Consider the following 24264-nt stretch of genomic DNA (forward strand, 5'->3'; position numbering starts at 1 on the left):
TACGCCGTCAGTGTCCTCTACGAGTATACCCTGGGGTAACTATCCGCTTTCAAAATCGAGAATCGTGGCTGATAAGAGTTTAGTCCCGCTCAAAGGCCGTTTCAGCCCCATTAGCAGTTACAATCCTCACGATAAGACGAGGTATTGCAGTAATACGCGTTTTCAGCTTTCCCTTTCGTCGTATGTATTATTTTTAAGTATATTACGTGCCTAAGTGGTGGTGCGCGTGTAGAGGCTTCAGTCACCACGAACTCAAAAGTCTTTTCGTGAACTATTAGTTAAAATGTTATTAAGCAATGCACGGGGGTGGTGAGTTTCCAAGCTCGACCTTTCAGCTACGATCAACGTTGTTTCGACATATCAGAATGTAGAGATGTCGAAGTGACACAGCCGGTGTTATGAATTTTCGTTTATATAAATCTCGTTACCGATTTATATGCTTTAACAATTTTACGTAAATTAAATGGGCACTTCGACGTTTACGTTAGTCGTCACTGGAAAAGTTTTTCGTGGCTTTGGTACATAAAAATAAAGTGCACCGTCGACGTTTCGGACTTTCCCCCTCGGTTTCATTCGGTTGAACAGAACAAATGAAAAAGAAAAAAATAATAAGGGCCGAAAGATGTCGCAACAAAAAAGTGGAGCAAAGCCAAGTTTACGGTGACACACGCATAGGTAGAGCATAATGTAGAGTAATTTACACGCAAACAAGCGATAGAAAAATTTACATGGATACCCACATAAGCATATATATGTGTAATTATCAGTATAAAATATACATACATAGTGGACTAAATTTAATGATATAAGTGCTCATTTCGAGTCTCTCTCGGTTTATTAATTTATATACGTCATTATCGTCTTATCCTTCTTTTTCATTTTTTCCCCATCTCTTTTGCTTCCCGTACTTGCTTTACTTCTCTCGAATAATGTATCACGAGTTGAGCGTAAAATTATCGCGATTACGTGTATATAAGTAGATGCAATGGTGATATGATGGGAGGAAGACTACCAAGGTATGAATAAATGATTGATATAACGAAACAAAGCGAAGATTCTTTGGAATGTCCAAATTCGTATACTTTGCATAAAATACATACAACACCCCAACATGCACACAGAGTTGTTGCTTACTCAAGTACATCTACGTATGGTTGTCTCGCTTTCGTAACGGTACTATATGCTTAATATGACAATGATGTTTCTAGGGGTTAACATAAAGTTTATTGTTGCACGAGAGAGCTTTTTTTTTTCTATTCTTCATACTTATTTTCTTATTGTTTTAAAGAAATAGATCAACGATACAAACTTGTATAGTATACCTCTGTATGTCCACGATAACGGAGTCCAAAATTAGCCAACTAATAGCCGGTTTCTGTTTCAAACGAACTCCCTCACGTACAGAAAACTAATCACGTCAAAGTCGCTCGTTCTCACCGTATCTGTCGCTGACGCCTCTAAGCGGCTATTATATATTATCAAAGCGAGTCGAGTAGGGAGGCGTACCAGAAGAGGGGGAGAAAGAGAGAGAGAGAGAGAGAGAGAGAGAGAGAGAGCCAACAGCCGCGAGAGACTCCCTCAAACGGCTCGAATTGGAACGTGAATCACACGCACAGGTGTGTTTTTTCTCTCTCGACCCAACATATCCACAGGTACATATTATATACTCATAGAGTGTCAGTTGCACGCGAGCGTCTTTGCAGACTAATATGACTCCCTGGACCCTTAAAACGTATCGGTTACATACAATTTTACAGTTAATTTTACAATTTTACACAAGTTGTCGTTGTGTAAATGTACAGGCCGACGCCGAGTTTATTTTTTGGGCGCACCACGGGCTTGTCTCCCTTTTTTTTTTTTTCATTTCCGAGAGCTTTCACTGCGTAAGACAGTAAAACCAGAGTCTCACGATTATCGATCATCGATTGCGCCAAACGTACGGACGAAAGCGTTGAATTGACGGTGATCTTGAAATAAGGGACTTTTTTTCCAAGTTACCGATTTTTACTACACGGGGGCGCTCGCAGGTCTCTTTTGTTTCCGCGCTCCATCGAGATCGAGCGGAGCGATTATCGAGCCTCAATGCAACGCGCGAGTACAACAAATTAATACCCTCGCGGAACCAACGACTCTCTCTCTTTCTCTCTGCGGGGGACAGGAAAGACGCAGCGAGAGATTTCCTCCTTCTCCCAACCACTGCACCGTGTCGTCATCGGCAGCTTCTTCCTCCTTCTCTGCCTTTTTTCTCTCCCTCTCTCGGTTTGTAAGTAACAAGTCTCCTTTCCGGGGAGCGAAAATTACAAAATGTTTTTTAACAAATATCGCCTCCACCACTCCCCTTTTCGCGTCGTGTAGCGGATTCTGTTTTTTGTAACTCTTTTCTACATGCCTCAGCTCTGCGTGGTAATGAGAATAAGAGCCAATGCACCGTACCTTTACCATTGAAACAAAAAAACATACATCTACATCCTTTTTATTTTTTTCGTATAGGTATAACGTCCAAGTATAAATTGGAAAAAAAAAAAAAATGCACGGATGTGTTCGTCGTCACTCATCCATACTGGAGGAATTCAACCGTAGATAGTTATCGTCATCGACTGTCACTCGCATACTTATTTATTTCGTTTCATTCGATTCGACACAAACATCAGCTGGAGATGAACGAAAAGTTCCTCGAGACAATCATTTGACGGTTATGATGTACATAATCATATCACCAAACAAACGAGTCTAATCCCATACACGCATAAGGAGAAACGACGCGTTTTGTACCATCAAAGCACGGTAGGTATTAAAAGTCAGCGAGTGTATTTAGGTACACCAATGTGCGCTTTGTACGTACTCCATCGGAATGTCCCTAATGTGTATGTGTGTACACGACAAGTCGAAGCAAGAGAGGAAAAGCCCGGGCTCTTGTAGTTTCCGAGCACGTTCCGGGCTGACCATCCCATAAGGAATTTACCCTGCGTATGGAGCACATGCAACGCGTTCCGTGTACGTGTACGTGCTCTCTCTCTCTCTCTCTCTCTCGTGCCCAGAGGCTCCGTGGTTGGAAAAAAAAAGTACTTGAAAGGGAGGTGAGATTGCGGGAGATGGACGCATGGCAATAACGAGTAAAATTTACGGACGCATCGCTCGCACGTGAAGCCAATAAAGCTCCTGCAATGAGATAACGTTGGGGAAATTTCAAGCTTTCGCGACCATATCGCCCCGGGATGTATTTATTTTCCACGTACGTCACAGTGATGAACCAAAGCGATCGCGTTGTAATGGGGCAATAAGGCAATCGGGTGCTCTGTGACGCAGGAGGGAGAAAAACAAATAAAGTCAACCTCCGAAAGATAGCGTGACCCCGTCGAGCAGGCACCTGTAACCACATAGACAATGAGCGCACAGCCGCAACGTGGAACAAAAAAAAAAGGCACCTTCCACGCACTTGTCGCGTTACTAATCGACACACCCTACGAATGATAATAATCATCATATACAGCTACCGCGTGTCCACCTGTAGCCCCCGTGGAGCTGTGTATATAATATACGTACAACCGAACACAGAGTGTGTCAAGTGTATACACTTCCAAACAGCCCTGCGGGTATAACAGGACGAAAAGGAAGAAGGAAAAAAAAGAAAAGGCGAACTCAAAGCCCCAAGTATATATTGTATACCTGAAGCCATGTGCCTATTGTACACTCGTATACCTACGGAGTCACGGTGGAAATAAAAAAGGAGAGAGAATTCCTCGTTCCCAAGGAAAAGAGAAGGCGAGGGCAGGCATCACGTACAGCGCCACAATAGGCGAGTCTTTTGTACATGTATACGTATCTCTTTCTCTCTCTCTCTCTAGTTTAGCCTCGACCGACTGTTATATCCTCGGGCGACGATGACGAAAGCGTATATATACTCGCGCGCGGGTACGTGTACCAACATGGGAGGAAGGAAAAAAATTGTGGGCGAAGAGGAGGACGTGGTGGTGGTGGTCGCTACATCGGGTAAAAGCTGCGAGAAGGAGAAAAAGGGGGATCGTCGCGTTTTACCACATCAAGAAACTACTCGCGTGGGAGTATGGGCTGTTTTTTGGCTATCCGTACGGTAGTGCTTTTTTGATTAAAGCTCCGTGTCTCTTGGTTGTGCGTGCGCTTGTATGACTCGTGTTGTAGGTTTTTTTATGATATGGAGATCAAGTATTACGTGGCGTTGATTTTCCGGTGGAGATGCTGTGGTATAATAATATTCAAGTGTCGGGACACGTGGCTCTGTCATTCGGATGAGTGTCTTTTAAAGAACTTCATATTTACTTATTTACAAATTTATTTATACAGAACACAATGCGGTAATTATCTTTTTTTTTTTCACCAACTTTTTTTTACACAAATATTACACCGACATGGGTATGATCTCTTGAAATAAATCTCAAGTATAGTTTGATTATCGAAACATGAATAATATATGATGAAGCCCATCAATAAAGCGTAACAGAATGGAAATTAATATTAAGGAGGCTTGGGCGTTTGGTGTCGTATCTATTGAAGGGCCCCTGTGGGGTACTTGTCATACAAATGATTCTTTGGAATATTTTTTTTATAATCATTTTGATTATACACATGTGTGAACAAAATAGCAATAATACGCGGAAAAGTCATTGGGAAAATCGATATTAAAAAATTTATTAGTTTTCCCGAGGTACCTTGTGTAAAGACGACGGCCCTGCCACGATAAAGCTGACAACACTGTACTCTCTTGCTCTCATCTGCTATTATATACCTATACTTGTGTTAGACTTAAATTTTCATGCTTGTATGTTTATGAATGTACAGCACATGCGCACTTACAGTATCTGAACAAAACAATTCTCATGTTCGATGTTTTCCTCGCTATTTTCTCAAAATTTAACGTGTTGATCCTATTCTTTTTTTTAAATAATAGATTCTTTATACTTTCAAGTACATGTACCAATTTAATGTGTGGGCCCACAGCTTTTTATTGCGGTACGGTAGTCTATTGAATTTCGGGTTCCGTAAGGTTGCGTGTTAAAACGACGAATTTTCACAAGCGATTTTCTTGAAAATAAATGTGTTGACCTACCTATTTTATTTTCCTAAAAAAATCTAGCAAACTTTATCTATATAATCTCTGAATTTCAGACCTAGCCAACATTTAATTCAAAATCGCCCAAGCCTCCTTAATGCAATTTTTTTGTATGGCAATTATTTTAAGATTTTTTAAATTTGTACATCAAAGTTATTGACAATTTTAACGTGAAGGAAATTCTTCGATACAAGGGCTACACACTTCTGTACCAAAACGTATTAAATTTACCTGAAATATTTTTAACGAAAACCAAGAGATAAATATTACGTGACCTCGATCCGATGATTCTTTCAATTTCCTTCCACGGATCATACGGAGAAATTTATCGCGCTGTTTGTGCCCTAGTAACATTTGCAATGAAGATCGATGACGGCCAATAGTGGCGATGAATGACCCGTTTTTGCGGGTACAATGCGCGTAAGATGGGGAGTAAAAAATATCTGTATGAGAAATTTGGTACAAAAACGAACCAAAACTCCATAGATTGATGCCATTGGGCAGCGATATGTAGCTCGACATCTTATCAGAGTGTGTAGAGCGGCCTTGACTACAATCCGCATCTCCGCGAGGAAAGCATGTGCAGCCAATCTTACGCGATAATGATGATAAAAATAATAATAATAATAATAATAATAATAATAATAATAATAATAATGGAACTCGAGAGCAGCTCTTGTCGTCCCGTGCGATAAACGCATGCACTTCAGCTTTAAGTTTGCGTAGATGCTGTAGAGACCGAATTCAAGAAGGGAAGACGCGTCAACACTTTGACCCCAGGACTTCCCCGGACTTTTATCTCCAGTATGCTTTTGCGGAAAGTCCTTTGCGTTAAAAAAAACCGAGTTTGTGCGATATACAAATCATGCATACGTATAGGCACTTGAAATTTTGCAACGACTCGTATACGCGATAAGTGGTTCTGGCATTACTTATTACTTGAAGCAATTCAGTCATAAAACATATGCCGGTCTGAAGAAAATGAAACTGAAGCTTTTTGTACGCTAACAGCCGTAAACGTACGTTACGGATGATTTTTTTAAATATATTTGCGGTTAATCGATATAAAGTATGTATAAATATTGAGTAAGGGGTAGAGGAGCGTGGGAAATCATCACGCTATTACTACGCGTGGGTGATGTACGCAAAGTTTACCTGCTCGGTAAAAAAAAAACTAGGCGCCTGTACAACATAAAAGCTCTGTCTTTGAAAGAGGATACTTATACTAAGACTTATTCGCTTTATCAAACACTTTATGTAACGCGTATACATCACAACATCTGACTTGCACGTATTTCATAATGTCGGTCAGGCTGCTGTATAATACAATGCTCCTAATCCACGTATGGTTGTTGCTCATGTGTGATTTTACGAGCCTCCGATTGATTGGGCATCGGTAACTTTGAAAGAAAAGTTAATTTTCGAGAGATAAAGACATTTTTTCATTCGAAACAACCGACGACACTTTTTATTTCTATATTTGAATTTTGTTCGGAATATCATACACGTGGACGAAATGGACAAAATAAAAATCACATAGATTTATGTTGAAAATTTAATTTTTAACAGTTTTAGAAAAAAACAACTTCAAATTACATCGCAAGTTTGGTCGAAGCAAGTGACGGAATCTTTGAAAATAAAATCTGTTGTTTAGTCGTAAGAAGAAAAAATGGGAGGTACTCGAAGAGGCATTATTTTTCATTGACTTTGAAAAACTAGCTTATCTGTCTTCTCTTTTTAAAAGATCTCACCATGTAAAACGAGAGTAAAAAAAAAAAATACACATAATACGCATGAAAAGTCGATCTCTCGCACACGCCCCGCAAAAGCTGTTCACTCGTCGTACACTCGTGCACGTGGTGTATGCTGCTGCGCGTTGCAGGCGTCTTTCTCTCTCCCTTCCACGTTGTATGTGCTACACAGATGTAGCGTAGCATTATGCCACACAACACACACGAAGGGAATCCCAAAGCCAAACTATTCCACTTGATTTAATATGTCATTCCACATAGCGTATGTACATGTAACATTACACCACCATTCATGAGCAATAAATTACAAAGAGGGATTTAAAAAAAAAAAAAAAAAAAAAAAAAAAGAACCAGAGTAACGCAATACACATCGAATAATTTCCAATGCGAAGCTGTATTGCCCAACAACACACAAGGGGCGTTATCGGAATGACTCGACTTGAGACTCTTGCTGAGATGCTCGTCATCCGAGGATATAGCCTGGTATATATTATATATATTTACACATTTACTTATGTTTTCAAAAAGCTCAATTCTTTTCACGTCTGATTGACTGGGAATGGCACTTTTAGACGTAAGTAGGTAACACACAACTTATCTCCTGCACTGTTGAGCTTTTAAACATTTCGCCCTCTATGTACCCACAAAGTATAAATTTTCCCCCCAGTGTCCTTTTGAGTTTGGAAAACGATTCGAGGAATTTCGTACCTTTGATTCGTGAGTAGTAAGTATGTGTGTAAGCTCCACGCGTGAAAACAATCGTATAGAAAAGGGCTCGCAATCACCGAGAGGGGTGTGTACACATGCGAGGGGCTTAGCGCGTTCGAGCTACAATATTTACAAACACACCGCACCCAGTGGTCATTTACAAAAGTATAGGGCTTCGCTACAAAAGGCATTCGATGAATGACATTTTGCCACAAGCGATACAGCATAAACACACGGTTTAATATACAAGAGAAAGGGTATCATCGTGTCAGAGGGAGGCGTTGCGTGAATCACACACTGGCATATGGCTTATTCACTTACGCACGACAATAGCATTCACGTACACTTTTTCTATCGATTTGCTATCGAGTATAGTTTATATAGGAAAGGAAATAATTTTAATTGCCAATAATGAGGGGTAGCTCGTAGTTATGGAAATTTCCAAAGTCACGGGTTTCTTTTCGTCGATTCATCGCGCCGATGTTTCGGAACAAATATTTTTCTATTTGCGGTTCAAAGGCCCCGTGGGCGTCAAAACAAACTTTTCGATTCCGTTCTATTTGAGTATATATAATATACGCTCGCTCGAATGGAGAGAAAATCAAGACGGAGGTGGGGGGTGGGGGGTGAAAGGGGGCCACGGAGTGAAAACTCATTCACGTCGTCCCTGCGGCCTCCCACTCTCCTTTATCCTCCCCCGCTATGCCTGAATCTCTACTCGGTACGCTTTGAACCAAGGTTTCTTTTTCTCATCACCTTTGACTTTCTATTTTCCTCATCGAGGATGAAACAAAAAAAAAAAAAAAAAAAAAAAAAAGATAAATGGGATGGGGGGGGGGAAAGAAAGAAATAAATCCGATCAAGCATCGTAAATCGTTTACCGTATCGAGTGTCGCGCTCTATCCAGCAAGTGGCGCATCGGCTCGCTGCTGCTGCTCCTCCCCGCTGATGACGTTGCTACAAGTGCAGGCACAGGCGACAGAACTAGCCGCATGTCCTCTTTCTTCGGTTTTTTTTTTTATTTTTATTTTTTTTTATATTACTATCATCAGCGAACGAACCAAAAAAAATTCGACGTTTCGCACTATCTCCGATGTAACTACTTATGATCGAGAACAACAACAGCAACAAACAAAAACAACAATCGCACCGGACGACGGATAACTGCACTTTGAAACGAGGGCGAGTTTGTGTATTGTATCGTGTGTATACGGACGATGGCGGTCTTACAACACTTTGGCGTCTCGCTCGCTCCCCTCGGAATTTTTTTTAGCACGACAGCGCGACGAGGACGACGGCGATGGTCTCCTTCTCGGGTGTATGGGCTGCACGTATGATTTCGACTCCTCCTCCTCCTCCTTCTTGCAGCTCACGGCCACGCTTATATATGTTGCGTAATCGCGCACGGCCCCCAAGACTGCGATGACGACGATGATTGTGTCGCGTAGTACTTGATGGTTCTCTAGTCTGGTGGGCTGCGCCCCTTTTTTTTTTTTTTTTTTTTTGAATCACAGTATACTCTATAGTTATTTGTTTGCACACACGCCACTCGGGATTTCGCGAGTGTTTCTCTCTTCGCGCACGAGTGTTTTTTTCTTATCTTCTAGTAGAAGGCAGTAGTTATGGAACACAGGGTGTGTTAACAAACAAGTGTTTCGATCGAAAAAAAAAAAAAGGAAGAAAAAAAAAACAAAAATGAAAAAACGTAAAATCGAAGGGAAAAACCAACACCGGCGTCGAGGAAAACAATATTAATAATAATAATAATAATTATAATAACAACAATCTCCCTCAGCGATGGAAAATCTCCTCTTTGGCTTGAACGCGACGCGTATACACACAAGACTCTTCGGGAGGGAGTCTAGAGAGAGAGGGAGCACGAAGGTCGCTCTCCTCCTCCTCCGAGTTATATATCTCTTGGTATATGTGTGTGTATGTACACGCAGCCGCGGGTCGTGCTTGCAGCCGTCGGTCCAACGTGCGTCTGCTCTCGCGGAGAGTTGGAGCGAAACTCACGAGCGGAGCCGAGCGCCGGCGCGCCCCGAGCCCCGACTCTCTCTCCCCCCCACCACGACTACCCCGAGCGAGCACATGTATATATACACATGAAGTAGTCCACCCCACCCCCGCGCACCCCGCTACGACTGTATATGTATATATATATGTGTGCGTAGCTTGCACAACCACATCAGCGACGACGACGACTCCCCCTTGCAACGGCGAGCGAGAGCGAGAGAGTGGTATATACATAGAGATCGAGTCATTTTCCGCCCTCCCCCTCCTGGTTGGAGGCAACCCCCACGTCGCCTCTTTCCCCTTGCCACTGTGTTGTTTCGCTACCGCTGCTGTGTGTTGCCTCGCTGCCACGCTATACACATCGAGAAAAAAAAAAAGAGGCGCAGCACAGCTACAGACACACAGAGAGAGATTATACACACGTACACGGGGTTGGGTGCCTCGGTGTCGAGGACGAGGGAAGCGATATCAAGCGTCAAAGAGTCGGAGGCTCCGTTTTGCCATTTTCAAACACTTGCTGCTCCCTTTCTTTTTCGCTTGATGTATTGTCACCCTGCGTTAACTATCGACTCCAGCTTGCGAAATGTATGATTGTTTTTAATAACCACCCGCTATAGAGGGACTTTCAGAGCGACCACGTGCACGTGAGAAGGTCGGTCCGTCTCTTGGTGGCTCGTTCGAAGAATCGTACCTTGATGGGGGAGGGCGAGAGAGAGAGAGAGAGAGAGAGAGAGAGAAAAAGCAAACTAAGGGTGCCTTGTCTTGTCCGTTGCCTTGGGACCGTCCCAAGGGGTCGAACACACAAGAGGGAGAGGTGAAAGGGACCAGCGTGCATCCACGTTGGAACGAAAAGTGGGGGCTGTGCGGGAGTGCAACCACAAGTACCAATATATGTATAATATCGATGGTGTGCGAGAGAGTAACCCAATCCCCCTCTTTATTTTCCAGGGGTTGGGACGAGAAGGAGAAAGTTTTCGAACCCCCTCGAGGATTTTCGACAACGGGGATTTACGTCCTTCCATCCTTCTTCCAAGGGTTGGCCCGAGGAGGGGATGAGATTTTTCGGGAAATTTTTACGGCCGTGTCTCGTGCGAGCATGCCTTGGTACTAAGCACCGTTTCTCGTATTTTGGACACGTTTATACGACGTTGCTTCGATGCGGCTCGAGTTTACGCGGAAAATACGTCTTTGCCGATCATACTAAGGGAATCGGTATGATAATGGACGCGCGGTACTCACATGCGAGATGTGAGATGAAGGTGCTTTTTTTTGTCAAGTACCGACACAATTATACGGGATGACAGTTGTGACGACGTTATTTGGGGCGCGAGTTGGGAACAATAACGATGATACTTGATTAGAGAGCCCATCATCACGTTGGACGCGGTAGTGGAAAAATTTTCGCTTACCATGCAGACAAGTTAAATGTTCGTGTCGAGCAACCCCAAGCAACGCCTAGCTCGTAATCCCCCCCCCCTCTCCATAAGACCGCAAGACACATATCGTGGAACGAAAAAAAAAAAAAAAGCTAGCTATAGCAATAAACGCTTCCGCAACAGCACGAGCCATATTCCTCCTCAAGCTTATCATCCTGAGCACTCCATCAACGCACCTACACGCGGCACCGACAATAACAACGAGCCCATGCCCCTTCATTGCGACACGTGACACGCCTCGCGTGACGTACGTATAGGTAACACACACACACACACACATATACATACACGTACAGTTGTGTACATTGGCTCGCAGGAGAGCGTTACATACAGGAGTTATAGATTGGTGCACGCGAGAGACGTAGGAGTAACAATTAGCACGACCGTGGTGTGTATATTATACGAATAGGGAAAAAAAGCAAAGTGCTTACGGCACAAGGCATACACACACACACACACACACAAGTAGTCACCCAAGTACACAAGAGTGAACGAAACAGGAAAGAAGGAAAAAAGAAAAAGAAAAAAAAAAGGCTCGTGGGCGCGAGCGAGACGACCACCACTGTACGGTATACAGCACGGGGCTCGATGTTATAATACCTACTTCATATCCACGTATAATACACGTATCTTATGCGTAAGTGTGTGTGGCAAAGTCCCGGCCTTGGGTATCTTAACGCGCGAGTTTTTCCAGCCGAGAAAACCGCGTTCGCGATACCTACATAGGTACACACGTTACCGATATACGTTTACGTTGTCTTGTATACTTTTTATGCTACTAATGCTACGTTTTTTACTCCTTTTTTTCGTCTTCCCTGCACTTTTTTTCCTCCTCTCCCTCTCCCATGTGCGTACGGTACATAAATATTGTAATACGCATACGCACAACAGGTGCTCTCTGTACTAGAGTCGTGGACGTGATGTGGAGTCGCCATTTACCTACCTGTACGTAGGGACAAAGTGGGGACCACACATGTCAGATAAAACGCGCGAGGGAGAACGATGATATTTTTTTTTTTCATCACCCCCGATGGCTGATTCTTGCTGGTGCATCACCTCCTTTTGCGGGGATTTCCCATAAACTATACCTTACTTGGTGTTACTCAAAGGGGAATACCCCAGTGCCCGCGTGCTCTCAAATAAGAGGTTTTTCTCGGTAAACTTACAGCCTAAACTTGAGGTGAGCCTTTTTGTTTGTGTATGTAATTGTGTGTGCGCAAAATTGCCCCAAAGGGGAGAATCGGGCGTTCCCAGAAAAACCCCAAACCACAGCTGGACCTTCAAAAACACTTTTTTTTTTTTTTTTTTTAATCTCATCGCAACCACTGACTAAATCGTTTGGATAACTTCAATTATCTCTCCGTCGAATTTATTGAAACTCGATAGAGCAACGTGAAATTTCTCAATTATTTAATCATTAGCGATGATAACGATCCTATACTCGCGCATCTCCAAATGATTGGGATTCAAATTTAGTAAACGATTCGTTGGACGCGGTAGCCTCTCTATATGCAGATGTACACCCATTAAGCGAAATACTACATATACAACTTACCACCACCACAACCACAGACGACTAATCAGAGGCTTTATAGCGATGCAAACCACTTTGATGCAGATAATTATGACACACAGTAGTGTTTTTCATTTGCCTTTTTTTTTTTTTTTTTTTTTCCTTATTGCCAACGGAGCACCAAATATTGCGCAATTATCGAGAGACAGGATCGAGAGTGATTGATCGTCCGCAAGCAAAATATTCCTTCTTGGCTCGTGTGTACACGTATATGTACTAAAAACCAACCAACACTGAGCGTAATATATAAATCATCATTGGAAGAAAAAAGAAGAACCAAAAGGTGATAAAAAAAAAAAAAGCTTCGAACACGTGTAGTACAAACATCAATGTACCACAATCGACTAGTTAATTGCGTAGCTCAATAAGTAGCTTTTCGGAGAGTACCATAATCATCGATTTTGTACAAGCCGATCGATCGGACGAGATCGGCAATAGTGTAACAATGAGTGGACGAAAAAACCAATGGCTAGACGCGTGGAGTGAGGGAATTGAAAATAGAGGGAAGGAGGTAGCTATATATATTTTCGTGGATTTATAAGGAGGGTCATTGCCTCTGCATGCAATGTCTTTCATACTATGCTTGCACTTTGGGCACTCGAGAGAAAAAAAAAAAAAAAAAAAAAAAGGAGTCGAAGAAAAAAGTGTCCACGAGGTTCTTGTAGAGCCTACATATTATAAGCATACTCCAATGAGTACACACTCGTGCCACCTATGTATGTATAACTCGAGGAAACGAGGCTGTATACGCATAGTAACGGTGGCACGTGCGAGTGACGCAATCGAGGGATTTGTAGTCCACGACCCGCGGATGCGCCTCGTCTAATATTACTTATGTATAAAAGCTGCGGGCAACGAAAACTCTATGTATGTATGTATGTATATAGAAAGTGAGTGTACAAAAGAGCTTTTTGGATGTATCTACTTAATTTACGTCTGAGATGATTTTTCGAGGGGTTGCGCCTTTAACGAAACGGGGAACGATGGGAGGAGGGTGAATGGCACATGCGGGCGCCGATTTTTCAATTTAGGTAAGTTTAATACGCGCGTTGGGGATGAGTGGTGGGAAGGTTTTTTTTTATCCTTTCCCCCCCAAAGCTTGTTTGTTCAAGGAGCCGGTACAATTGCGAAGGACTGACCTAGATTGGTGGGAGCACGTATACACAAGCGCAAATAACGCAAGTGTCAACTGTCGCGTGTAATATTATGATGTGTACTTCGCAAGCTCGTCGTGCGCTCGAAGTGAAATTTTCACGGGGTTTTGTGGCACGACGTGTTTTCTCCCTTTCCACGTAAAAATTACCGATGCAGAAGCTGAGCAGTGATGATAGGATTCGACCTTGGGCAGAGAGTGTTTCGGAATAATTTTAATGACAAATAAATGACAACCTCTGTACAATACTATTGTTTATAAAGCACAACGGGAAAGTATAAATTTCGCTTCAGCGAAGCTCAAACGCTGTACAGCCTCACTCGGGTCAAAAGGCAAAAAAAAAAGGGGGAGCATATCGATTACAGGAGACACAAAAAAACCATAGATATAAAGCCAGTAGGGACGAAGAGGGGGGGGGGGTTGGAAAACGGGAGGAGCGCCATTGCGTCGATATCCTGGAAAAGCGAGTGGACGACGCATCAGCCCGGAATAGATTGATGCGCGGGGTAGGCGAAAGGGGGTGGGGGGTCGATCGATCGACCGAATTTCGATTGAGGTCAGATGGCCGTGCTAGCTCGTGTCGGGAGTGTATACATACGTACGCGCGCACGCGAAGCCATCGACGAGCTTTGAACGAGAGGATGAAAAAAATATATATGTATAGGCGAGTTAAGGGTATTAAGGGGGATCAGGTTGATTTCGCATTCGTGGTATGTTTATTTTATTTTTATTTATTTTATTATTATTATTTTTTTTTTCTAGGTTTCACGTTTTGGGTGTGTACAGATACAGGTGAATCAAGCAGATCAATCGAGAGAGTAATCGTAAGCTGGACACTCGCCGCCGAGCTATGGCGACTTATGTACACGCGAGCCCCGGAGAGTATAGAGCGAGCTACCAGGATGAAAATTATTTTAAGGGCAAGGCGAGCGTCTCTGGCGGGGGGCGAGGTGGCTCGGCCCGAAAATATCCCGGAGCTGCAACCCCCTCCTCCTCTCCTAGGGCTTCGATCTCTTTGTTTTTTTTTGTTCTCTCAGCTTGGTACATGTATACGTATTAAGCCTGTGCGAGACGAGAATTTTTTTCGGGACGTCTCGTCTCGTCTTGAAAATTTATTCAAATTCTCGTCTCGTATCGAGAAACACTTGTACGCTGTTTTAATTTCAATCCGATACAATGAAAAATTGAAATGAAAACGCAATAAACTTATGCTTGTATATTGAAATAAACTCGCGATTATTTACCGTAGAAAATATATGCATTTTAAGGATTTATTTTGATGGTTAATGTTTTATTCTCTTTGTGCATAATAATGGTGAAAACGTTCTTGGTTATGAATTTATTTGTTAATTAAGTATAGGTACCCAAATTGAGGCCGCACAGACATTTCTTTTTCTCTTTTTTTTTGTCCCTCTAATTTAATATATTATACTATCCTCGATCGGAAAACTAGTCGTCGCCCTCGGTTATTTATTACCCACGTATATAAATATAGCCAACACTCCCAAACAGAAAAGTTTTCAAAATCGTTGAATCATCCCCATCTTCGACGACGTCGCTGTACCTGTAACTTATACTTTACCTATACAGTAATATCCCAACTGTACGTATACGAGTACAAAGAAACGAGCACCAAAGTAGAACGTGAGACTCGCGTATAATTGCATTACGTCTACCTTACCTAGACACACATAATAAACGAGCACCGGCGCCTGTAAAAAATTTTATATCCACACGGGTGTTTGCTCGAAATCTCAGCGTGTTGTTTGTATAATTATTTCCGAGACACATTTAGTCATCTCGTTGTCCTGGAATAAGGGAAGAGGGTTAGCGTTTCTGTGGAGAAAAGTCCTGTATATATACTCTCACGCAAAGATTTTTCAGCCCATTTGAGTTCACGTCGTCACTGCAGTCGCAGTTACATAGGTGTAAGTACACCCAGAAGGGGTGCATTATTTCACAAAGCAGTAAAAATGCGAATGCAGTGCTCCTTTGGCCCGCTTATGCTAGGCGAAAAAAAAAACAAGCCTGTAAAACGGACAGTCAGCTAAATGATACAGCTATGCGCGAAAGAGCTAAAACTCGAGAGATGGCGAAAGTGACCGTAAAAGCTTACCGAGCAACAGCCTCTCGGAGCTTTTATGCACTTTAGGGAAAAATCCCCGCAAGCATGTAGGCGGGACAAAGTTGCTCGAGGTATCAAAGGCGCCTTTTCCGGGACCGCACTCAGTTTTCTCTTACTCGTGCTTTGCAAAACCACTGGGACAAAAAGCTTCCCTCTACATATTTCTCCATTGGACAGGGATATCCCCGAAAGGGCGAAATTAAAGCTCCTTTGTGTGCAGTGCGCGTGTCGTAAAGCGCTCGTCTACGGTACAAAAGCTTTTCCGTGGAGTGGACACGGTTTTTCATAGGCGAGGAATTGTCCCAATGGCTAGTATGTCAACTGTACATAGAATCAAACTCGGAGTTGTAAGATGTCACATGTACATACACGTCGAGGAGGTTGGAGGTGAAGCGCACGTTTTTTCGTCTCCGTTTTCTCATTGATGCAAAGTAGTTTTATTCGTTCAATCGGACTATGTATGTATACTAAATGATCACATCTCTCGTTACGAACTCTTTGATTTGTCTTGTAATTTTTTTTTTTTTTTTTTTTTTTTTTTTTTTGGTAATCATTTCATGCCCGACATAAAAGTCTCCACAGCAATGGCAAAACGCAGACTTTGGTCGTCCTAGCGCGACTAAACAAATGTTCTCCTCTCGCCCCGCGCGCATGTAGGGCACAATGTGTGCTCGTACACGCATACATATTCAAGTACCCACTGGCAGAAATCGAGCCACCGCTGCACTTTGCTCGTTGCAGGATTGGCTCTTACCATGCACGTATAGCGAACTGCGACGAATACTCATACACGAGATGCATACATACGCAATAAATATGTAGGTAGTCGTCGTCGTCGCAATGTGACGCGTGCACGTATACACAAATACACTGACACAGACGTGGCAATTGCGCTCAGCGGCAGTAAGAGAGAACGACAGAGTATAGCGTCGAGTGACAGAATGAGAGACAGAGTTGCGTCCCTCCTAGTCCGTGTGCTGCGCCTCGTCCTCCTTCTTCTTCTCTGGGGGAGTGCCAGGATGTGCCAGCTCGGAACGACGTGTCTCTCTCTCTCTTTCTGGTCATCTATGCCATACACACTCGCGTTGTTTGCCCACTACCTCTATACCTATGCGGCATGATATACCATTACGCGTAAAATGCCTGCAGCAACGGTGTGTGTGTGCATGTGTATGTCTCGCTGCGATCAGTTTTTGCCCGCGTACATGCATATATACGAGAGCCGGCTCTACCACGACGAAAGTTTCGCAGCCGATCGGCTGGCTGTGTGTGTATATAGCTCTCGCGAGCCGTTAATGCCACCATCTACTACTGTTTAGAGAGAGAGAGAGAGACTCGCTTCGGTGGACGTCGCCGAGGACGCGAAAGTCTAGCCGAGCCGATATACTCGTGTATGCCTATTATGTGCATCATCGGCTGTACATGTACCTACGAGGGAAAGTTTTGTTGGGCTTCGCCTTTTTTTTTTTTTCCTCCTCTTTTTTTTTTCCGTATGCTCGATGCTGTTGTTCCTTGGTCGGGTGTATAGCGTGCTCGTGGAAAAGGCTGTTTGCCGATTTTTCGAGGACGAAAGCGTTGCGTGTGTTTTTTTTCTTCTTTTTTGCTCATTGAAAAAGAGACGGGGAAGCTGTACATGTCCTTTTTGTACATTCTTTTCGTAGGTGGTTTGCGATAAAACAAGGTGTCTGTTTAATACACGTGCGCCGTTGAATGAGAATCACTAGGGAACGCAAATCGGTAACTGTTCCGCGAATCTAAAGGACCTCGGTGGTTTTCCAGGTTAAAGTGAAACATTACGTCTTCGCTAAGTTTTTAAATTTTACCAGTAATCACGGCTTTCAACAAAAAGTGATCCATGGTAATTGAAATGCAATGGATAATCATGAGTGAGTTCCATGGGAGATTAAAGCCATGCCGATGGGAGCCAAATAACCGAGTGCAACAACTTGCAGCCCGTTTTCTCGTACCATGGATGTAGGTATTTATGCAATGTGTCTTGATGTTTACGACGGTAATTTGTTGAGGAAAAGAAAAAAAAAAAGTACAAACTAGTAGAGATGGTGCAGGTATACTGTATGCTAAGTTTATCGCAAACGGCGTTTTTCGTGTAAACGATTTTACTTGTTGTTTCCTCGTTTCCTCAACTATAAACAAAATAGTCAAGCGACTAATAATCCAAAAGCGGCAATACGTAGATATACTCAATACCATATAAACTCCTCGTAAAAATCGACAAAACGGATTCCCGTCGACGCCTCGGCTCTCGCGCGCTTGATCTAGCGTTAACAATAAGGATTATGTGTTTTCCCTGGGGTAAAAAAAGGAGGGAGACAATACGCTGCAACGAGAAGCCGCGGTGCGATGGCAAATATCCCGTGTGGATGCAAGCAGAGGTAAGTTAATTGGCGTGGCGAGGCTCCAGTCACGAAGAGCATTTGCAGAACACACGCGTGGATTCACGTACACACCCATCTATATGTATACAAGCCTATGTATATGGTGTCAAGTGGAGGAGAGAAAACGATAGACGCGTATATAATGTAACATATGTATGTTTAGGTGGACCGACGTTGTGATTTTCAGGAAGGGTGCAGTAAGCCAAGACTGAAGTTGATGGCCTTATGTACATTATAGTTGGATAGACTGATGGATGTAGGTCACTGGCGCTTGGACCAAGTATAGATAGATAAAATGTTATACCTATCATATGCGTTTGGGTCTCGTCAATTGTTGTCGAGCACGTCAATTATATACTTGCTATTCGTGTACTCGAGCCACTCGTGTTTTTCGATCTAGTGAAACTCATTGGGGTTACAGAATGATACGCGATAAGCATCCGTGGGGAGGGTTACTTGCATGTATAGGACTTGCGGTATAATAGAGTGCAATAAAATATTTATTTTTCTAATTTTGTTGGTGTACTTACAAACTAGGAATGATGACTTGGAACGTCGTATAATATAGTCCAGAAGTGCGCTTACCTGAAACAAAACAAAAATTAATCATTAAAACTATTGCTAGCTGACATGTGTTTCTATCATATTATACGTGTGGGTGAAGTAAAGGGTTTTGATGTCGAACAATCGAAAGAAAAGTTCATGAGTACTTTATACGATTTTTCGTAGTAAGCAAAGTATAAAATGACATGACCAAATGTGAATTTTACATCTATATTATCACCTGCCTAGCATTTGTCAACGAAATAATCAATAACATTTTTATCAACTTGACTTTTTTAAACCTCAAGTGAGGTACAAATGTTTTAAAATATTGTCATGCTGCATTTCATCGTAATAGTTTATTGAAATATAGTTGTTTCAAAGAGCTTCGGTGGCTTAGTTTTTATAATTTTGCTATAATCTGAAAGCTGTGATTTAGAGTACAGATTTTTTTCTTCACGTTTTTTTTTTTTTGCTTAACAACGGCAGTAAATACATTGGACATTTTAAACGTCAGCACAGAATATTGAATGATCTACGTGGCAGATCCTTTTCTACATTGTACTGTCAACGGGCTACTGCAAGTGGAGGCATCGCTCTCAAAGGAAGTGACTTCGAAAACCCTAAATTATATATTATTCCAACTTGATTGTTACTAGAAAAAAAAAATCCCTGAGGTAGTTTTAAAAATATACCATTATCTTTTCCTGAGGGGTCGTCATGTACCGTACTAGTGCACACACAAATAAATCCACAATGTAAGAAAATCTTACGAGCCACGAACGCCAAGTCACAATGAAAAGGATAAAAAGGAAGGTGCCCCAAGTCGTGTTAAAAGTAAAAGACAAGGGAAAACCAATTTTCCCTCTCGCACGCATCAGCGACAAGTGTTTGTTTCCTCCTTACGGAAGCAATAGGTATATGTGCACATCATCCGTTACTCAGACGCATCGTCTCCCTCCCTCTCTTCTTATGTTATACATAGACATACATAGTACGCAATATATATATATCCTTTACTCGTGTGCTGTTTATCGTGCACGTGGTTCTACTGCACACCAGCAGCTATACATAACGGAGTATTTTGCGTATGCGCTCTTATCGTCCATATATTAGTACCTGTGTGTATGTGTGGTGTGTATATACGGAAAAAGAGGGTCTGGTGGGTTGAAAATTTTGTAAATACTACCACTTGACTTACGCGCCTCGAAGCGCTTGTATCATTTTTATACATCGCATACGCGCACCGCAAAAGATAATGAAGCAATAATATTACCCGCGAGTGACTTCAAATCGTATTTTTCACTTTTTTACACCCCTGAGAGGTATAATATTATACACGTTACAACGAGAGAATTGATAAAAGTTGATTTTTTTTTTTTTTTTTCTTACCTTCCTTCTCCCCAATAACCCGCGGACGCGCGACGGCCTTTTCTGGGACGGGCAATAAAGTCCGAGAGCAATTATACGCGGACGCGGAGTTAAAAGTTACGATCGACGTGCCGCGGCGGGAATAAAAACGGTACACTACGCCTACGCGTAAGCGGATTTTTTTTTTTTTTTTACGTAACTACCTGGGGTCCGTCGTGTCAGTGCGTGCGAAGCCATAGCGAGAGGAAAAAATAGCATAAAAAAAAAAAAAAAACAAACAAAAAAACCAAAAACAAAAAACAAAAAACAAATATGGATCAAGGTCTTGCCCCTTTGTCAATGATTTTCAATTTATTGTACACGCAATGGGTAAGTATATAGGCCAAAAATGGTGCTAAGGGGTGCCACGGGTAAGCGGTACAGAAGTCACTTGGCCGCTGCACGCGCGCGCGATAAAGATTCATCCGCCTTGTATATACATATCATACAATATATATATATCCATACAAAGAGCACTGATGAGGAGGGATCACCATACAGAGAGAGAGAGAGCTGCGGTAGTCGATGCATGGATGATGTATACATATATAATACGCGCCAGTGTATATGTGCCCCGGTGCTTGCGCGAGGCGAGCGTGTCCTACATTTTCGATGTGCTCCTCCTCCTCCTCCTTCTTCCTCCCTCCGACCCACACACATTCATACTCAGAGATACACGTTATTGTACAAGTATACGTATGCGTCTCACACATTCCCCGGGTCTCTCTCGTTACATCAAAGTGCGACGACGAGGACGATTTCGTACGTATAAGAGAGGAGGGAAGAGAGAGGGAGTGCACGCCACCCATCGAGCGTGTACATATATATATATGCACACATATGCAAGCGGGACAAATTGACCCCGCACGCTCACGATTTCTTTATGAATCCTTTACTTTTTTTCTTTTTTTTTCTTTTTTTTTTTTTTTTTTTTTTCTTTCAGGAGAGTCCTCGCCCACTTGTCTCTCCCGGGATTACGGGATTTTTTTTTTTTTTTTCTTTTAATCATGCTGCCGAAGACGCTGCTCTTTTCGGGAGAGAACTATATATACAGCCCGCCTCGTCTCCTTTTATATTTCTCTCTCTCTCTCTCTTTTTCAAACCTTTTCTCGCTCGCCCGCCGAGTGAGTTGTGTGTGGTGATAACGGTTTTCGACTTGACTCGTGAGTGTACGTGCCTGTGTGTTTTAAGGTAAGGTATGCGTGCCTTCGAGCAGCAGCGGGAGATGTTTTACTTTTCGAGGATGGTGCGTTTAAGGACCTCAACTCTTTTAATGGGAACGAGGGAAGGGATCTTTTTTCTTTTCTTTCCTTTTCAGTTTTTTTTTTTTTTTTTTTTTTTTCCTCCTTAGGCTTCAAGTGGGCAAGATGAATATTAAGGACGCGTTGGGACCTGTTTCTGTGGCTGCATTGACCATAGGGGAAAAATATGGACACGTTGACCGTCGAATAAAATAGAAACTATGTACAGGTGGGTATTCAAAGTGCGAGGGGCGTATAGGATAATTGTATTGTGTACCAGTGCGTGTACACACTGGAGGTATCATTGATGGGTGTGTACTGTTATCTTATGCGTAGGTATGGCTTTTCGGATGCGCGCACGGGTATATTTAGAACAGAACGTTGAAACGATGCGACGGTAGAGAAAGGAAGATGAAGAAAAAAAAAAAGGACTCGCAGATGGGATTAAAAGCTTGTAATAAATTTTTGTTCGGGGTGGGGTTTTTATGTCTCGGAAATTCCTAGCTTTTGAGAATGAAATAAAAATAAAAGAACACCTTCCTTGTACGCATTTTTTCACATTTTAGGATATAGTTTTCCGCTGTTTAATCGCAAGGAATAATGGTCACGGGAGACGAATTTCGAATAAAAAAAAAAAAACCACGAAATAGTACACATTTAGAATCGTTACGTAAACTTTGGCTCTTTCGTCATGGAATTATATCGAATCACAAAATATAATAGAACTTTTGAGCACAGAGCACGGTAGCAATGAACAAAAAAAAAAATAAAATAAAAGGACAGAGGGAGAGATAAAGCGCATTGCACATACACGCTCGTATGACAATACGCTATTGTGTTTGCCTAGGATGAATCGCACGCTCTGATAAATATTTTACGACCACTGATCGAACTCTGTGAGTGTGGTGTATGTGTGTGTGCGTATGGGTTTGTTTGCGCGGACGAGAAGAGCCTTGGCTGAATTTCCAAAGTAGAAAGCACCGTAGAGTTTTAGCTGTTAAATTTGTAAACGTGTCCGACAGAAAGAGAGACATGGGACGAGGGTATATATCTATAAACGAGCCATTACGGTTCATTAGCGCGCGTTAATAGGCATTCCCGGGACGTGAATGAATTTTAAATTTTACGATAACACGCACGTACGTAAACACGTATGTACATCGTGCGCGCGTCGAGAAAAAAGCAACTGGACACTATGGAGTTTCTCGTGGAGATTTTTTGAGTTTAGAAAACCAATGAGCCCCGATGACTATCGATTTTTGCAAGTGTACACAAATGCGTGTGAATCGCCCGAAATTGCTGGGGGCTACGTATGCCATGATGGGCCCAACTGTCCGTATAATTCACGTAAAATTGACTGAGAATAAAAGTCACAAGATTTATGATGTTTCGTAAAAAAAAAAAAAAAAAAAAAAGAGAAGAAATTATACATTTTCTTCAGTGCAAGACACGAGTGTACAGTTGTCTCGTCAATTGTTGAAAACCAAGGGGAAAAGGCCGGGCTCCAAAGCTGATACAAATTGACAATAACGGCAACAACAGCAAGCAAACACCCCGAGACGGTTCAACTTTAGCCCAAACTACCCGAGACAAAGAAGAAAACAAATTAGTCGTATGATCGATCACTTTGATATTCGCGTTAACGTCTGCAGCATCCGTACACGCAACGAACCGCTTTTTTTCCCCATCATAGATTCAACGTAAAAATCGCCAACGTAATATGCAGCCCCATAAAATCCGAGAAAGGAAAATAATGCATCCTTCTCGAGAACAGATTACAAGCGAACCGAGACTGAAAGGGCTGCGTACCTGAATTGGGAAAAACAGGGTTGGAGGGGGGGAGGGCGCTCTCGTCAACCATCTGCAGGCACGTACGTCCTAGAAAATTTCCAGCCACCGCACCCCCGATGGGCCTTCGATCGAGGTTCAGCCAGTTTTCAAAAGGCAAGAGCACACCGAGCAGCTCGAAAGCTTCGGTTGTATATTCGATGCAAAAGAGAGAAGGGAGGAGGGATGTGCGACGAACATGAGCTCGCCCCTATCCACAGAGTCCCTCCTCGATTCTCTCGAGTTATATAGCAACAAGTCACATATTTTGCGATGCATCCACGCGCTCGTCGGCTGTATATTTTGCGAGCCAGGCATCCCTTCCTCTCTCCTTCAGCGCACCCTTCCGTCCCGCTCGCACCGCAATAATCGGCCTCCCTCCGAGCTCCATATACGTCTCTCCTTCTCTCTCTTGGCTCGGCTTTGCAAACGCATAATATATGTATGTATATACGCGTGTTTTCGAGGAGTGCCCCGAACCGATTCTCCGTCTCGCAGAGCACCGTCTTGAATATACATTGTCCCTCGAGAAAATCGAGTGTCCGGCGTTTATCCATTCCTAGCTCGTTATTGTTTTTATTTATTTATATATACTTTCATTCGATCACAAGTAATTGTATACCTATTTATAATAACAAAAGAAAAATGAACGTATCAGTCCAACGTAGAGATTTTATTAATCAAATCGGTGCACAACGACGGATTTGGTCGAGGCCACCTTGATTATATCCACACGTGATAGGGGACGCGATTGGTCATTAGCGGAGGTGTGTATAAAAATGAGGGGGCGGCATTGGTCGCTTGGGACGCGCACATCCACTCGTAATGCGTATCTAAATCTTTGCATTGCGTTTTAATTGTCTTTACCGCTTTATTTGGAAATTTTCAGATTTTACTCCGTGCATTGGACACTCTCGATTGTGTACGCGTTCGCGAGGTGACGACGACGAGTATTTTTCACGAAGACATTATCCCTGGATGTTTCTCTCAAGGGGGCGT

At 42.7% G+C, this 24264-nt stretch overlaps 1 protein-coding gene across 6 annotated transcripts in view; it reads right to left on the bottom strand.

Moving 5' to 3' along the window:
* ttk (zinc finger and BTB domain-containing protein ttk) overlaps window positions 1-24264 on the bottom strand; it is a 126638-nt gene that overhangs the window by 26827 nt on the left and 75547 nt on the right. For 3 of the 6 annotated variants that reach the window (XM_089594473.1, XM_089594453.1, XM_089594478.1), the window contains exon 1: window positions 8427-9543. The exons of 2 other annotated variants lie outside the window; for them this stretch is intronic. The gene's annotated coding sequence lies outside the window, so the exon portion shown is untranslated. Of the gene's footprint in view, window positions 1-1322; window positions 1425-8426; window positions 9544-24264 lie in introns of those variants that run through there. One more of the 6 variants, XM_089594457.1, reaches the window with a different exon arrangement.

The sequence above is a fragment of the Copidosoma floridanum genome, unplaced genomic scaffold (assembly GCF_036245765.1).
Source record: "Copidosoma floridanum isolate Cflo_tuat_1 unplaced genomic scaffold, Cflo_Japanese_pri ptg000001l, whole genome shotgun sequence".
NCBI classification, from domain to species: Eukaryota; Metazoa; Arthropoda; class Insecta; order Hymenoptera; family Encyrtidae; genus Copidosoma; species Copidosoma floridanum.